Genomic DNA, 18882 nt, shown 5'->3' with positions numbered 1-18882 from the left:
CCATGGTGAAGGCAATCTTAATCCCCTCCCTCCCTCTCTGCAGTGCTAACTGTTTTAATTCACATTCAGCATTTTGTATCTGGTCCTGATTTCAAACCAATTAGTGGCTGCCCTTAAGAAAATATCCCAGAATCACAAAATGTTTTGCTGTAGCATTCATGTTTCAAACAATAGCTTTAATACAGTCTTCACTTAATCTATTCAGTGAGGGGAATGTGGTATAGCAATAGCAGTTAACCAGAACATCAGCTGATGGGAAAGAATAATTACATAACAGAAAAGAATTCAGATGCTCTTTTATAGAATGTGTTATAAGTCATGAATGACCTGTTAGTGACACGTGCACCAACTACAGGAGAGTGAAAGAGTTGAATATCTATTACTTACAGCAAGAATAATATTTAAAAATCACTTTTCCATCCATGAGGGAAAAATAAGCTTAGCAAATCATGAACACCTGGTAATGGAAAATCCACAATACACTCAAGACAAGAGTTTGTGATCCTAGAAATTGGTAATATTAAAGACCTATTAAGTGACCTAGTCCTTCCTCTCAGAGTTCAGGTTTCTTTCTTGCAGTCCATTTTATAGCCTTCAGCAAGCAGGATAGTTTTATTTCGTCTCTTACCTATAGAATTGCCACCCCATCCTTTGGGAAATTATTCCAAAGTCCTTTCTCTGTTTTTATCAGATAGTATTTCCTGAAAGTCAGCCTATAATTACCTCTAAGAATACCATCCTATTTAAGGATAGAAAAACATATGTATAGAAATATGTTTTCCTCTGACCATTGAATCCCACAAATCAACTACAAATAAACTTCAATAAAAGACAATTATTACCTAAGAAGCAGATTTGGTAGTAATATTAAAAACTAAGTCCTCAGAGGAGGTCTAGTTAGAGGCACGAATAGAGGAAATCCTTCACAAGGAGCCAACAGAGATTCCCAGGGTCATGGCCTAACTGAAGTTACCAGAAAAACTCCTACTGATTTCAGTGGGGCCAGGATATGATCTCTATATTTTATTCATAGTTTATCGTCACAAATGGAGGTCAAAAATGAAGCATTATGAAGCAAGGTGCCTATAATTCGTCATGTTTTCCCCCACTGCAAGAGCCAAGACCTCTCCCTGAACTCCAATGGAGGCAAATTAGTTCCACATGTCAGATACCAGCCGTAACATTTTCCCATTTCATACACAATGAGGGGATGCAGTACAGCATAGAGCAATTAATACATTTCTTCTGTAATAACGAAATAATGAATGGCAGAACAACTCAGAAAAGACATTGCTCTCTAGCAAGTGGTTAGTTACTAACCCATGGAGTACAAAAAGTAATCAATGGGAAAAATAAGATTAATTAGGCCCTCTACTATCCTACTTCTTACTACTGGTTGCCTTGCTTGCTTCATTTCAACCCTTTTTTCCTTGCAGATTTTCAAGTACCCCAGCTTACAACACATGCCTTACCATCTAGGTCAAGTCTAAGATCTTTCACAAATACTGACTGAATTAGTTCAGTTTTATGATTTCTTGCAATAGATACCTAACACATAGGACACAACTCCTAACCATAGGCAGCTAGTGCATTTTGCATACCCTGAGGTATCCTGCCAAGGGTTCACTGCCATTCCAGATGGCTGTGGGTCTGCCGCAGGCAGTGTGTTTGCCTGTCCCATGTTTAAGTAATAAACATTTACCTGAATATGTCTTTTACCTGTGAGAAAATAGTAAACTGAACCAATGTCTTTAGACAGTATCTCTATTCATTACATTGCACTTTGACCAGGGATGATGTGAACAAATACTAGGCAAAATGTTTCCCAAAATTGCTCTCATGAAAGCATTCTAGTAGGAAAGAACACTGGCTATAAAGTGCAGATTAAGATACATTATTACTGACAACACAGGCACATGGACTACAGAGTATAGTTTCAATCACAGGTAGCATTCACAAGATTCCCAAGAATTAGAACAAAATCATGAGACGAAAGAATATTATAGCACACTACAACACTTGGATACATTAATTGCTGTATTAGGTAGATACCAACACACAGGAATCCACTAAAATTCATGACAAATTGAGGTGAACTGGAACCAGGACCCACCAAAACATTGTATTTTACACAACTGTCCCCTCCATTGTCATTCTTCTGCAGTTACACTATAGTCTTTCTTCAGGGTTTGCTCACCAGAGTTCTCTCCAAACCAAAGTCTATTCCCCAGTTTCCCCAGTCCTAAGTTTTTCATATATATTCAGTTTTGACTTCCTAGATCCAATTCGCTCTTTCAAGCTCATTTTATGCAAAGAAACAGAATTTAAGCAAAAAAAAAAAAAAGAGAGAGAGAGAAACATCAAGAAAGAAGATGAAAGCAACAAAAGCACAGGAGAACAGTACCTATAAAGTATGTTTAAACAGAAAAATTGTATGACAAAGATGATGATAGCATTACAGAGCAAGTTTAATACTCTCACTTAAAAGGCATGCACCACGCCAATACCTCTGCATTTTGTTCTGCTATTTCAATGATCTTTAAAACTACAAGCCATGAATTTCATCAATTATGGAAATCATTGATAATACAGGCACTAATTTTTCTCACAAGTAGTAATAGTGATTCAAATATATCCTTTTCTTTCCTAGTTTCTATTGTGGATCATAAGCAATCTTTTTCTCTGCAGTGCAATGGTGATACTTTGAACATACCTTCTGCTAACAAATTTAAAGGTAAAAACAAATAATAGCAGCAGTAAGTGTGAGATTGGCAACACTTCTCCAAACTTTAGGAGTCTTAAATACCTATTCAACTTCATTTCTATTAAGTAGAAAAGTAACTACGGAGAATTTCACCAAATCCTGCACTTACAGAAAAAAGGAAACATACCTTATTCTGAGACCTCTTCCATTTTCTAGTACTAGTTAGTGCTGCATGTGGCATCACCAAAAGATCTGGGCGTCATATCAGACAGAAGTTGACAGTTACAGACCTGTAACAAAGATAAGGCACAGTTCTTTCAGAAACAACAAATCTTTTAAAGCCGTATTGTGCAATACCAAGATTGTTGTTGCTCAATTCATCCATATCAGATCTGCTCCATTTTACAAGGAAAAAAACGAAAGAGAAGGACTTGCAAACTCAACTTGGGATCTAGAATTCAAGCTATGTTTTGTATCCCAAGGTATGTATCATCATAAGTAATCTTGATCCAATTTAAAAATATGCTAAAGTGGCTATCTGATTTTCACCATTTAGAAGTAAAAATACTGTTACCTTGGCGAATGAGCTCTCTTCTCTTTGCAACGAACGTGATATACAGTAGAATGCAGAGCACCATGGTAACAGTTACTGCAGTAATTGCAGAGGTGTGAATGTTAAGTATTCTATGTGCAAGACAGCTGAAGAGCTCTATCTATATCAGAGTAAAGATCGTATCATTGGAGTTTTGTTAATTCTTCCGATAATGCATGAACCAAAGTGGACTTCCCCTCCTAAATCTGCATGGATTTGTCTACAACCAGTATGAGTACACATAGAAAGGGGAAGTGGAGGAGGAGTTAACTATTAAGGAAATAGCTGAGACCACAGAAAATACAAACCCAGTAAGTAAAAAATAGAGAGAATTTATAAACACTGTTTTCAGGCATTCTCTTTTCCAATCATCAGCAGATTTTGAGCCAAATTCAAGATTGCTTGTAAAGAGCTATGTCTTCAATAGAGTGGCAAACAAATCTACAAGAGACTAATTTAATCCTTTATTGTATAAACTATCAAGACTTCATGTATTCTCTACTTTCTTTGTTCAGAGCAGCAGAACTCTAGCACTCAATTTTAAATAACGATAATGCAGGCCACGGTTGAAGTACATCATTTCAAGATAAGCAAAAAGTCTTGTGAAAATCTGTAAACCTTGTGAAATCTTTAAATCTTTAACTCGTTTTAAGTTCTTTTAGCAACTGATAACAGAAAATAAATATTTTTATTATTTTGTACTAAGAAATTTAGAACCAAGGGCCTACAAGCAGAATGCAGATAAAACATTTTCTTTATAATTGATGTATCCAATAATTAAATAGTTATTCCTCCAAGGCAAATTTACTTCTTAATTTGAGGTAATGTGAGTTTTAGCTACTCAAAAATACAAAGGAATTGATCCTAACACAGCATACATTCATTACCCTCAAGCGTTGTATTATGCCTGTATGTTTATCATGTCTGGGTATCTACTTATCTGAATACATATATTACCATATCTGTATATTATATCTGTCTTTATATTATACTTACACATACCAGACTAAACCTCAAGTGACCCATGGGTCAAAATGTAAGCGATGCATATGCTGTAGATAACCTGGTCCAAAGAAATACACAAACCTGGCATGCTTCTCATTGGTTTTCTTCATTGGTATACAAAAATCTACATAGCCAAAGCAGTTAAAGTTACTGCATTTCAAACGGTTTTTGTGTAATATTGATAACCCTTGAAATACAGACATGAACACAGTCAGGCCTTGACACTGTTTGGGTTTTGGGTTTTTCTGTGTGTTTGTAATGCTTATGGAATAAACTGAAATTTCAATTCCCGCCCTAAAAAAATTTAGAGCTATGTACTTAAGGGGTGAACATTTATGCAGAACACTATGCAAATTCAGCTGTATCAAGTAACTCAGGTCAGGTATGCTGAAACAAGGATCCGCCAACATGCTTTATTACACAGCTGAGCACACTCGGCATTTAATATAGAAATAATGAAGAAAAAAAAATATTGAAGTCCATAGAATAAGAAACTATATGTTCAAAATTCAAAAGAGTAAGTAAGTCTTTGAAACAAGAACTAACTATAGCAAGACCATCTTTAAAAAACATCATTTTGTGGAGGGTCATAAGTAGAGCTACAATGAACCATATTTCCTAAAGAAAAGAGGCAGTATGTTGCTGCTCACAGCTGAGCCCTAAAATCAAACAAGTTACTGACTTAATCCAGTACTATATCTTCTTCAGAAGTGAAACTTCAACAGCTCCTTTGTACAGCATCTTTTCAGTAAGCTGATCACCAGAGCAGTGCCTGAAGAACAGGAGGCTGGTCTTCTTTTAAAACAGCAGCTTTCCAAAGCATGCAGAAAAGGAGGTCTCATGTCTGTCCAAAAAAATTGGGACAAACAGGAAAAATAGATATTCTGAAAAATACACTGTGTACACTGCTGAACAGTCATTGTTGAGCTGGACAGAACATAATTCTCTTTCTCTTTTCCAAGAATTGATGTGGAAGACCCACCAAATGACTATAAAGAATGGTAACACTCACTGCTACTTGAGTAAAAGTAACTGATTTTATGACATCTACAACTAAGAATATTCTTCAACACTTTAATTAGCGTCTCAATATATACATGTAATCACAGTATAAACTGCACAGTCTTTCATGACTGTTAATTGTAAACATTTTAGCATTACAGAATTTCAACAGATCCTGGCCTATCCACAGAAGAAAACAAAATAGTTTAAGAATAGAAATGCAATTTTTCTTCATACACAATCTGAATACTTTATGTGCTATTAACAAGTCTTGGATTTTCAATACTTTATTACATTCCATTGTGGTTCCATTCCAGATTCACAATGACATGACACAATGTGATAACATTCATTTAGTCTGTTCATCCCTGATCTTTGCCCACTCACGGGTGATGCTTCTGAACATTAATTGATTATGGAAAGCACCAACCTTCCTCATTTCTGTTGGCTTTATGTATTTATTTGTTGGCATTTCCTATAACCGTTAAAAACATACTGCCTACAAGCCATGAGTTCTGAATTACATCATCATCATATTGTATCACATTTAACATGAGGCAACCCAGCAGCGGAATTTGTCCATTCAGGTTAGATGCCAGTCCTCTTGGAAAGGAGATGACTTACAAATTTAATACTGTGCTGCTGATCAGAGGTAAGTTTTAATTTTAAACAAATTTCAAAGTATTTCTACACTACTGCAAATAACTGAATTTAATCTGCATTAGTGCTATCTCATCTTATTCTAGAAGACTTTAATAGGTATGCCGAACTCTAATGGATCTGTGTGAATCTACTGCCTAACAGGGTTTATCCCACCCTTTCCTAACACACTAAAATAAACCCCCAGCACCCAGATTTACCATTGGCCAACGAAGAAAACAATTTAGTGAGCTATTTTTTGTTATCTATAGAAGTAAATATGCCAAGTTTGAACACCTTAACTAATATCTCTTTAAGTGGTTAAAATTAAATGTTCTTATCCTTGCTTTCATGTTACATTAAGGGGGTGTAATGATGATATTTTGTTAAAATACTTCAGAATTGAGTATCTTGACAGCTGTTAATTTAGAGTCTGGTAATGAAAGTGTGAAAACAAACAATGGCTAGCAGCTGACTGAACGGAGAGAGCAAACCAGGGTGTTATCTTCTCCCTACTTATTTCATATGGCAATAGGCTAAGTTCTAACTTCTTTCTCCTTTATTTATTTTCCCATTGTCCTCTTTTACTTTCCTGAAAGTTAGAAACACTAGGAAACAGAACCTGAAACACTTCTTCCCTAGTCCTGAAGCTTTTATATTAAAAACTATTACAGTGCTCCAATAAAATCTCTAAAAATTACTTGGCTAACGTCATTTTGCTCTTTACTTGAAGACAACTCTATTAGACAGAACTTCCTGGCTGACCCAAAAAGTGAGTAACTAAGCTTCTCAACACTTCTTCCTTACTCAGATATGATTTCATCAGTGATACTGCCTGAAATCTGTATTGGTTTATCCAGAAGCTGTTATGCTAGTAAACTTACTGGAGCATACCTGTTCTCATTATAACTGGCCATCTAAACTTTTGAACTGAGTTCTGTTAAAACACTAAGAAGTTCAGTTATATTCTACATATTATCTTCACTAACATATTGCTAATATACCACATTGCAGGTGCACATTTAAAAATTACTCTTAAAGCAGTGGACTGAATTCTGTTGTTCAGAGATGCATTACAGACACGGTATCCAATAAGATGAGACACCGTTGCTGTGAATTTATATTCAACAAACCCTTTGGGTTAGTACCAATAGAGTCTGTATTTCTAAGGAAAAAGTCTGTTACTGGGGAGAGAAAGGCTTGTATTCTATCATCTGCTTTGTTTTCAATATACAATTTTCTTGAACCATATTCATGAAACACAGCTATCTTGATGGTAAAGGTCATAAGAACAAGGAGGACAAAGAGTTTTGTTCACGTTTAAGGCATGGTCAGATTTTGGTGCAGCAAAAATTCAAAAAAAAAAAAAAATCCTACCTACAGAGTCCTAAAAAGACTGTAATCCAAATGCTGCAATTCATCAAACTCATATTGCAGAAAGAGTGCTTTATGTGCATCAATACTTGGTCTGCTTTCATCTTTGTCATTTGAAACTTGAAATCCCTACCTATTCTGTTCCTGACTCTCAGATGAATATATATTTTTTTCACTGGCCAAGGTCTGAATTGACTGAAGTACTCTTCCCAATCTTCAAAGCCTCCAGAGTTGGTTTTGAAAGAAGCCACCAATTCCCAAATCTTTGACCATTTATAGAATGGTCAAACAGAATCTGGAGGTTTCTAAACACTGAGAAATATTTCTTAGATGTGCCCATATACTGTGAGAAAGGTCACTTCTCTCATGTCATTCAATCATCAGAAGCAAAAGTGCTAAAATTCCTTCCTATGTTTGAACCAGTGTGACAACTGGGGAAAAAAAAATATGTGAGACATCATTTCAAGATGACGTCTGTACCCAATTCTTACTACAGTCTACTGAAACAAAGAAAAAGAAAAATTAGCTCCCAGGATTATGCCTAGTGTTCTTTTTTTCCTCTTCCCATAAAGGACTGATGCTCAGTGTTCCCACCTGGTAAGTAAATTAACAGTCCAAATGCATTTATTATCCCTTCAGTCTTTATATTTACTGTATTTATTGTATTTAAAGAACTGCTTATTTTTACAATTACTATGGTTTATAAAGTGGAGCAATATCAAAGCCAAAATGTTTCTTTTTACTGATGAGATACTAACAGTGGTTTTTTTTCTTCACAAAAGCAAAAAAGGGATAGAAAGCTACTTCCACAAACTTTAGACCTACTTCCTTTCCAAAAATCTCCTCAGTAATTGCCACTTGTTGACTCCTTTCAGTTTCACAACAAAAGCTTACTGCAGAAAATTATATTTGAAAATGAATTTGGTATGGATTTTATACCAGCCACATATCTAGTCCAGAGTACTTTTCACACAAATATATGTACAAGAATTAATTTTCATACAGTACAAGGCTCCCCCTGTAGCTTCACACCAGAGCAGAACATAGAGTGTTACTGCATTTATTATCCTTTTATTGACCTTGCTGAGGCATTTGGATGGACTGATTCTGATATGCGACTCTTTAGACATATTAGATAGATTACTTAAACAACAAATTTCAAAGGAGCTGACTGTGATGAGGTCAGTATCTCAGAGGAAGTTCTCACTCACATATACCCATCATTTGCCAGGAGCATGTCTGTCTTCAGATCTACAGCTGTCTTCTTGTGATATATAAAACAGACTGCAAACAGAGAGGCAATTAAACCACCCTAATTTTGTCTTTTGTATTCAGAATACATTAGTGGCTTAATAATACACTGCTTTGAATAAATACCTTGGAAAAGCTGTATTACTCTACTGTTATCCAATTACCAAAAGGAACTGCTTCTTCAGAGGTGAATCCCTTTTATTTTACCATTCTGGTTTCTGACAAAATGGACAGTCTTCTGCAGAATGCTTTAGTTTGAACCATGAAGCAGAACAGAAAGAATAAAGGACATTCAGCAACTTTTCAAGAGGCTACATGACAGAATCTGAAGAGGGAACATGTGGATTCCTATAGCAGATTTGGAGCCTAAGACAACTATTCCCTAACAGGACTAAATATTCCATGCTTCAGAAGTTTGGGGGGGGGGGGCACTACTTTCCCTGCAGTAATAACGGGCAGACCAGGTGCATTGCTTGCAGACACTGCTGGCCAGTGCCCTTTATATTCGACATTCATGTCAGCACAAACAGATGAAATGGAGGTTACATCCAATTAAGGACTATATATTTCTAAGCCTGGTGTTTGACCCTCGACTCACCTCCCACTCGATCCGTAGGAGCGCTTCCTTGCGCAGTCATCCTGAAGTCCTGAGACCCTCCTGGGCAGCAGGCTGGGCTAACCACACCTTTCTCTCGACTTCACATGAGGCAAAGCAAGGCAGTGCCAGGAGTCTACAGCTCCCTGCTGCTGCTCAGCAAGTGGTGGCTACTAGCTCCGATGCTCTTGAGTCCAGAGATGCAGGAGGCTGTCTCAGCCCAGAAGAAGGGAGGAGGTCTCCTCCCCCTTCTCCTTTCTGTCCTTCAGCTCTGGCCTAACCAAAAAGGCTGGATGTGAGGGATGGATAGAAGGAAGGCAATGCAAAAGTCTTTGGCATGCTTATCAGGACACTCTCTGGAATTAGGCAGTGGGAAACACTAAGGACAGGAATGAATCTTGAATCTCACTTCTCATATGTTTTATTCATAAGCATAGGAGGGCACCTTTAGCCATCAGGCACTTGCAGACAGAGAGCTCTCCTGAAGCTAGATTAGCAAGATTTCAGCACTGTTTCCTCTCAGCTTACTTGTTTCTTCAAATTCATGCCAACAGCGGAAGAGGTGACACTTTTGACTATTTCTTCCCACTTTTTATTTTTTCTTTTTCTGTGACACCTACACTATAAACATTTAAACTCTCGTTTCTTGTGTGGCCTGAATGCCTAACTGGAGAGCACCTCCCAAGTTAGTTTCCTCTTAAAGGAAACTTGTCCACATGCTCCAAGATCACTTCATGATGTGAACTGAAGCCCAATAAATGGAGATGATCCAGACCTCTGATTCAGAAGAAAACATTAATTTAGACATACCCTCTTAGGGAAGAAATACTTTGCTACCCAACCTGCTGGAGCTCTGCTCTGTTACAGAAAACAAATTAATATCCACAGGACCAGAAGGAAAACTGAAGAGCAAGCATGAATGTTGCCAAGTGGGTATGTATATTTGTCATAAGAAAATGGGAGTTTTGAGGAATGCAGTTTGAGTCTTTGCTGTAAGAATTAATCACAAACAGTTGAAGTAATAATAACTGGAAATTGTATTTGGTGGTGGCTGGTACTGCTTAAGGTAGAATGTTTCTGCAAGTCTGTCTGTTTTGTCTACACCTATATGAATTCCTTCTGAAGTCAATGGAGATTATATATAAACTTAGAATGAGTTTAGATGAGTGGCTGAATTACTGATTTGATAATACTCAAAAAGTGGGTAACAAGTATACTTGGAAAAGCTTAGTCACTTGAAACATTTTCCATGGTGATTTAGAATGGTTCAGAATATGAAAATAACCAAAAAGGAACTGGTAAGTTAAGCTGATTATTTTTTAAGAACAATTCAATATACTACAGAGAAAGAGATGGCAGGTAGTCTTTTCTGCTGAAACTACTAACAGAAAAAAAAATAGAAGTGTTCTTGTGCAAAGAGAACAGTTTTCATGCCATACATCCTTTCCAGGACAGAAGATGCTATGCACCAATGTGAAAAGTTTATGTTTCTGAGAATGCATAGTCCTTCTGACAGAATTAAGTGGACCCCAAAGGTGAGCAACAAAGAAGAAAAAATAAACTCAGTTTACTCATTAAGAGATGTTTAAAAGTCTGTTTTCAAAGCCTCCAAGAATTTAAAGTTTAACTGAAGATATTCTAGCTCTCATTTCTCCTTATCCAGATCCATGTATTGCTGAAGGACTAGAAAGTCAGAATTCACAATTCAGTGCCTTCAGTAGTAAAGGACCAATTGATCCAATCCATGCATGCTGAGATTTTCAAAAACATCTGAGGTAATAAGATGTTCAAATTACATTTAAATTCAATGCGAATCAGGTTTCTAACTCCCTTAGGCCTTTTAAAAATGGTATCTGTAACCTCCAATATTCTGAAACCAAAGAAATTAAAATTTTGAAAAACCTTCTGTGAACTAGTAATTATTGATTATTTAATGGCTGATTAAAATTTCTCACTAACCACCTCCAGAATTTCACAGTAGGAGCATTAGTACACACATTTCTATTTTTCATAAATGCCAATTCCACTTTACATTGTATTTTATTCAACATGCAAGGTATCTGGAAAATCATTCTGCACAGCAGTAAGCTTAGACATACATATACACAAGCAACAGAATGGTACCAGCAATCAAGCAGCAAAAATTTAGCTAAACAAGGAAAAAATATAAGAATAGAAAAAAAGGTAGAGATTCAAATACATATCCTCACTTCTGTTCAAGCACCACAGGAGGCCCTTCGGACTCCAGTTCACCAGCTATTCCTGGATGAGGTTCTGTTCCCACCTACCAGAGCCTCCAACACTGAAAGTCATTAAAGTTCCATTTTTGTTGCAATAAAATACAAAAGCAAAATTAAACAACACAAAACTATTTTACAAACCAAAATTCTTGGCCTTCACTCAACTTTATGGGTTAGGATGCAATCGGAATACTGGAGAAATGAGGCCCTATATTTTTACATGGTCCAAGTCTAACTCCTGCTCCTTCCCTTCCCAAGGCAGAAGCAGCTCAGCTCTGACACTTAATATCAGGAAGAGCAAAAGTCAATTTTACATACACTTCTGAGAAGCTTTTAGCCACCTCTAATCCTTTTTTGTAATTCATAAAATTTGAAGACTGCACTTCCCAGTTGGGTATGCTTTGTGTGCATGTGCAATTATGCATTAAAAGATTTGGGGCATATAAACTTTGTTGAGTTGGGAACACCTACGATGTATGATAGGTTCTGGGATTTCTCTGTATAAACATTAAAAGGGGAGAAAGAGAACCTCGTCTTTGGTCTAATAATGAAGAAACACCTAATGGCAAAGAAATTCTAGTATTTCAGTGCAGAAATACAAAACTACACTGCTTGTTTGCATGCCGGGTCAATTTTATTTCTGTTTTATATATGGAGGAATGAAGGCTCGGGGGAACTGTGCAACTTTCCGGCAGTAACAGAGTAAGTATTGAGAACTAATTTCAGAGTTCCTAACTAACCAGTATCCTGCCTATAACTGACCCCATTACCTACACTTTCTCCACAGGGCACATTGTTTTGTCCCACTATCAAAGTAACTGATTGTCTACTCAAAACCCAAGGAGGAAATTTTTCTCATTATTGGTCAAACAAGATATAAGCAGAGAAATGGAAAAGATATTAAGAGGCCACATACAACAGATTCAAGCATGAAATGCCCCAAGTTTCTAGAGCAAAGTAAACATTTTACAGTATTTGTAACCAACATAGGGAGCCTTTTATCACTTTGTAGAAGTCTACACCAAGAAAAAAAAATGCAGTTTTATTTTTTTAATGACACAGCACACAGTTAATGTGGGTATAATGCCAAACGGCTCTGCAGTGATATTCCGGAAAGACTTGCCTGGACACTCTTCGATGTCTTAGATTAAATTGAATCTGAATGGTTAAACCAATTTCAAAACCAATCAATTTAAAACTCATTTTATGCACAACATGCAGTTTTCTAACATTTTTTGCTACAAAAGAAATACTAACGACATGCTTAAACTCAGGCATACATGTATCCTGTTTCTCATGTCGTACACAAAACCCACACACCTTTTTGGTACTACTCAGACTACAAAATAGCTGAGACCTGAATCCTTCCTGCTTTATGTTTTATTCCCATCATGAAACACAAAGAAACAAAGAGAAAAGAAAACAAAAAGAACTTCCTTTCCCTTAACCCCGACCTACCTTTTAGCTATTCCAAAATACTTCCAAAGTAATATATGGCAGCTAGACCTATGAGCATGTGGCAAGAAGCTCAACCTGCAACCTGACGTAGGTCAGCGTCCTTCAGTCCACCTCACAGATAGGCAAACATCTTGGAATTGCTTCTGCTGTAGTTTCTTGCTTATTCATGAAGGTTCACCTTCTCTTTTGCTGGCACTTTTAACTTGGCATCAAGACTCCAAACACAAAATCCCTTGCCTTTTCTGTCTAAATAGGTCACGACTGTTTCAAACTCTCACCTGATATCATGTATGCTTTTGCATCTAGATGCTGCATATAGGGAACAAAATTCTAGTTTGTTTTCCTCCAAGATGCAATTTGCATTAAACAATTTTTCATGCACACACAAATTGCTAGGGTAAACGCCAGCTATTCTGCAAGTCCATACAACCCAGTGGCACCATGGGGCTGAGCAGGAAGGGGTCAGTAGCCATGCCTTGTCTGATCCAGCGACCACCAGGTGCTGGGCAGCCCCCTGCAAGAGTCAGGGAGACCCTGAGAGAAGAAATGCTGCAGGAAGTGCATTGAGAGGTGTGGGGGGGAGTCCTGAAAGTACCAGCAGCATGCATCCATTGCCCTTGGTGTACCCTAGCACAACCTCTGCTCCCACTCCCTGCACATGCCAGTGGCTCCTGGCCCTGGCATCCTCACGAAGGGCCAAGAAGAGGGTGGGAAGCAAGAGAGAGAAGGGCCAAAAGCCTCAGTACTTAACCTGGGGGTGGGCACAGGCAGTCTGCAGGGCCAGGAGTGGGGCAGAGAGCTGCCACAAGGTGTACCGGGTCGGGGAGGCAGAGAAGGGCAGCGCTTCACCCAGCACTGCTTTCTGGAATACAAAACATCCCAGATGTTTTCACACTGTCATAGAGCAGTGGCTTTGCATACAGATTTAGAATTTTTCCTATAGACCCCAACAAATGACTGACCGCACCCCAGTGTGCAGAGCACTAGAATGTTATTGCATTACAGGAAAATACTATTCCTCCTCTGGAAAGTTGCATAGCTCAAAATCCAAGCTTTGTCATTAAAAAAGGCAGGCTACTCTGCCCAACACTAAGCAAAATTATCCAACGCAGTCTGATTCCTTAGACATTAATTGCAATGGAAAACAGAATTACAGTCTGATTTTTAACTGCTTTTGAACCTAGCAATTGGTAAAAACATGTATTACATACACACATATACATATATGCACTATTAAAAGCAATGCCTCACTTTTTATTATTTTTAAAATGTTATCACACTCCATCAGATACATGCTGTGTACGTATAGCTATTACTCTCATTTTATGCTGTTAAGTTAATGGTAAGCCTGGCAAAAAACTCCCCTTATTCCAGCAAGCCTCCAGACTTCAACACAGCACAGTCAGCACAGGTATTCTATTAACCACTTCATACACGATGCAGAGATGGAAACGGTACCTCTTTTCAAGGAATAAGGTCAAAACCTCTCAGAGCCCATCATACACTGACTTGATTAAACTGCTGCCACCTTCCACTCACATCGAGAAAACAAACATGATCATATAAAGTAAAACACAGTAAATCTGTGGCAAGATGGAGACCTGTCATGTATTTATTTGGCTCTCACAATTAAGTGAGAAAAACAGCAACATGAAATTGTAAGAAATGTGAGTGGCAAAAGGTTGAAAAACAGATTTTTTCTATCTTCCATAAAACTGTGTTAACAATTAGCTCCCTCAGTTCCAGTGTCTATCTCCGAATTTACACAGGAAACAATCCTGAAAAAATCATCAAAAATAATACAAGTAAATTGTACTGCCCGAGAAAGACAGAAGGCTAGTTCTTTTTTTAATCAGTTCATATTAACCCCTAAAAACTGGATTGTTACTTTTTCTGGTGGTACTTAAAAAAAAAAAAAAAAGACCTCAAACATCTACCAATTACAACAGCAATATTACTGTACCCTGTTTCTATGCTTTACAGATTTAATCAACATACGATATGCTCCCTGGTTCATACAGTTAAGTGGAACCAAATCATATATTCCTTTACAGACTAGATCTTGCTAATTCATGGAGATAGCAATGCATTACAAGAATCAAATTATTCCTGTGCAGAAACACACATGTATTACGCTGTTTCCCTGCTGAAAGCTAACATTTGCAGCATCTGTTTGTACAGTACCCAGCACATTTTTCATATATTGATCCAAATAATGAGGTGAACCTTTTATACGTAAACCCTAAAATGTTCATTCCCCCCCCCCCCCCACATGCCATTCAGACATGTTCACATAAACTCAGACAGCAAATGACTTCACACTCTGTTATCCTTCCAGCAGTTATGATCTGGCCCTGAACATTAACATGAAGCAATATGAAGTTTCCTGTTACACATTTTATTGCTTTGAATCCAGTCTGAAACTTCACCTTAACCTTCTAAGTACTGCATTAATCACATCCTCATTTTTTGCGTTGACATAAGGGTAGCATAAATGTAAAGAAAACAATGATTCAGTACTTCAGAAAATTTAGAACAATCCAATCTTTTGTCCTCTCTACTCACTCTTTTATAATTACACTTATATTAGTTTATATCAAAACAAATCACTAGTTAACTATAGTGCTTTCAAATAAAGCAGAAAAAAAGCTTTTGAAGACACAAAAAAATATTTTTGTTTAAGTTTAAGCTTCAAAGCAGAAGCACAGATTCTGGCTGTTCCTCCATTTATTTTGAAGCATTCAGAAATTGGTTCAAAATCTGGTTTTTGTTTTCTTGTTAACTTTTAAAGCATCTTAAAATCACTTGGGAAAAATAGATTAAAAAATAATTAATTGTTCAGAAATTTATGAAAAAAGGTTCTATTGTGCAATTAACTCCTTTATGCTTTTATTGCCTGTAAGGATTTGAATATATAAATATATGCTTTACAAAATCTTCTGAAGCTAAAATAAAACTGCATCCCTGCTATAAACTTTGTCAGGATTGATCAACAATTACAAAATGATTCAAAAAGAAACATATTTCCTACAACACTGGAAAGATTTTTAAGTAATTTCTATTAATACTATAAAGAACTTTTTTGGATTCATTCCTACTACATCCTTGTATAAAAGTCCTCTGGGACTGAAGAAATCATTCAGGATATTAGTAATACTTAATTTTGAAACTATAAGGACATTTCATTTTACCTGAAACTTCAACATTAAGTTTCCAGATTGCATTGAAAAATGCAGAGGATTTCTTATTGAAGTTAATTGTAATTTTTCCTTTAATTAGAATAGGGACTATAAATGGTACACGAACATAATTGTTCACAAAATATAATTATACAACTTTATTTAGTTGATTTTATTTTTAACACTCTAAAGATAGGTTAAAGTAGATTATCTTTTTAATAGGTTTGTGTCATTTTCACAGAAGGAACATGCTGATCAAAGCCTTTAGTTACTATTTCAGTTCATCTGTGAAATGAACCCCCACACGTTACTTGTAAAAAACTTGTTTTATACAGATGTTTTTTAAAAAAATCAGCAAGCTCATTTGAGGAATTTTAGAAAGATTATTACTGTTATTGAAACATTTTTATGTATTTAATATAGCCAATTGGAAAATAACATAAAACTAATTGAAAAGGTTTCATAAACCATTTCACATACAACTCTCAGATTTTACAAAAGCTCAGTAGAGCTATTAAAGATTTCTAGATTCATCCACCTCTCCCAGAAAACAATGAATTTTTGGCAATGTAAACTGTGGTAGATCTAAATCTTCAGATTTCCATTGATCTGGATAAAGAAAATTGGCAAATAACACATCTTAAGTATAACAAGATATATTTAAAATACAAATGGTTTATAATCTGTATACTAGATAGCCATTAATAGCAGCATCCAAACAGATTCCTAGAACTGTATCTGAATACCACAGTCTAAGTACCTGAGCCTTGACTTCACTCTCATGTCTCAGGGGGATTACTCCAGGAGTGAAGTTACTCCCTTTGTCAGCATCTGTTAAATGAGATCCATAATTACAGCTGGCAGTTGGAAAACTGAAGCAAGAAATGAATTAGCATTTCAAATATTTCAGTACATATACTATTCCCATGTCACCAATTACAATCCCATCTGTACAAAGTTGTGCCAAAAATACTCAGATTTTAATATCTTTCCCTTTCAGCAAAGTTTTCTAAATACTTTGCTCACATTAAAAAGTAATTTTAAAAGGCTGGTTCTTTAGCACCAACCTATCAAATGGTCGGCATTGCTATCACAAGCAACAAGGCATTAATATAATACAAACTACTTGCTAGTGCTAGACTGACTTCATTTCAACAGAAGTACAGTTTTTATTATTTTTGAGCTCTTGAACATTTGTTCATTATGTGTTTTTCCCTTACATATAAAAGAAATAATGTTAATATGCTATTTGACAAAAGCAAATAGGAAGGTAAGTTATCTTAAAAATGAGCTTTCCCTATCAACTTGGGTCCTGCTCTAAGTTTTTCCTTCTCCTCTTGCATTTTTCTCTCCATCTTTTTTCTCTCCTTCTTCTGTGGTCATATCAATTCACTGTAGGGCTCATAAAACTGAAGATAATAAAATTCTCAAATTATATATATATATATACACACACACACACACACACACACACACACGCACACACACACTGTTAGAAAAGAAAACTTGAACAGCCTCATTTTTTTTTTTATATATATAGAAAACTTATCACAGGGGCAAGAGCAGTCCAAAACTATAAGCAGACATTTTTATAATATGTATTCTGTGTTTCTGAAGAATAAATCTCTTCCTATCGGAGCTGCTGTTTCTTCTCAGAGGGTCTTAGAAAATGATTATAGTTCAAGGCAAGATAGCCAAGATAGCCGCTTTATTCTATTAAGTACTTGGTATACTGTTATTTGTTATACTTATGCATTCATTCCAAAAATACACTGTAAGATAACAGCATGGGAAATACAAAATTTTAGTATAACATGGAAATTTTACAAGTTATCATAGAACAAGTTTTACCTATGGGAAAAGAGAAAGCTCTGACCTGAAAAAGACAAATCACAATAAAAGAACGTAACTTCATCTGTTTTAAGAATGGCCTAAGACTCCCTACCTTGCAGTCTCTCTATACTTTTTTAAGATAAGTTGAACAAAAATGTCTCAACTCAGTATTTCAATAAAATCTAATGGAAATTCTATAATCAGATTAAAAATAGATCAATGAAAACAAATATATAGCAGCTTTATTTTAAAACTCTCATGTTAATTTGAACTAAAATAACTTGATTTCATTAAAACTGATTGCTTTAAGTGCTGTAAAAGGTAAATAATTTACATACACATACCCCCAAGAACTAGTTTCAGGGATTGCAAAGTTTGAGAAACATACCAGTCACAAATGAAAAAACAACAAACAGAATACTTTCATCTGTGTCACATTTCAAAGTTTTATTTTATATTACTGATTTAAAATGTAATGATGCTTATGAAATACATAGATGTCGACTCCACAGGCCCTTGCTCCCAGGAGGAGTCCCACAAGCTTCAATATTTTTTCTCTGGTAAGTAGGACTAGCTTTAAGTATAGACATTTGGAGAATCACTCCCCCCCCCCCCCACAATGATTTATGAAATATGTTAAAACAGCAGACATGCCTTGACTGGGTAAAACACTTCTGTTATGACAGAGTATGTTTACTCCAGCACTGTACTTAAAAGCCTACACCAATGTAAAGCGCTATTGTAACTTTTCACAGAAAAGTATTTTACAGTACGCCTCACAGCCTGTGAACTAATGCGAACCCAAAGACTCGAGCACAGACACTGCTATGAATCATGTCGTTCAGTGCCAGAACTCTGTACAAAAGTATCAGATTATACTTATTATGAGGCTCTACATTTGCCCTGCAAATAAATTTCATCACAACTAACTTTCCTCACTACTTGGACAAATTGGCTTTCTTGAATATAAATGTTTAAGCTGTTTTTTAGGTAACTGATGACCTTAGCCT

At 36.2% G+C, this 18882-nt stretch overlaps 1 long non-coding RNA gene across 13 annotated transcripts in view; it reads right to left on the bottom strand.

Moving 5' to 3' along the window:
* LOC134152437 (uncharacterized) overlaps positions 1 to 18882 on the bottom strand; it is a 377211-nt gene that overhangs the window by 303184 nt on the left and 55145 nt on the right. For 12 of the 13 annotated variants that reach the window (XR_009961013.1, XR_009961014.1, XR_009961019.1 and 9 more), the window contains exons 3-4: positions 16800 to 16870; positions 2892 to 2994 (exon numbers count right to left, since the gene is read on the bottom strand). This is a non-coding gene — a long non-coding RNA (uncharacterized LOC134152437). The remainder of the gene's footprint in view (positions 1 to 2891; positions 2995 to 16799; positions 16871 to 18882) is intronic. The other variant, XR_009961003.1, reaches the window with a different exon arrangement.

This window comes from Rhea pennata, chromosome 1 (assembly GCF_028389875.1).
Source record: "Rhea pennata isolate bPtePen1 chromosome 1, bPtePen1.pri, whole genome shotgun sequence".
NCBI classification, from domain to species: domain Eukaryota; kingdom Metazoa; phylum Chordata; class Aves; order Rheiformes; family Rheidae; genus Rhea; species Rhea pennata.
Note: the sequence above shows the minus strand (reverse complement) of the source record. Positions and strands in the feature narration are given on the sequence as shown.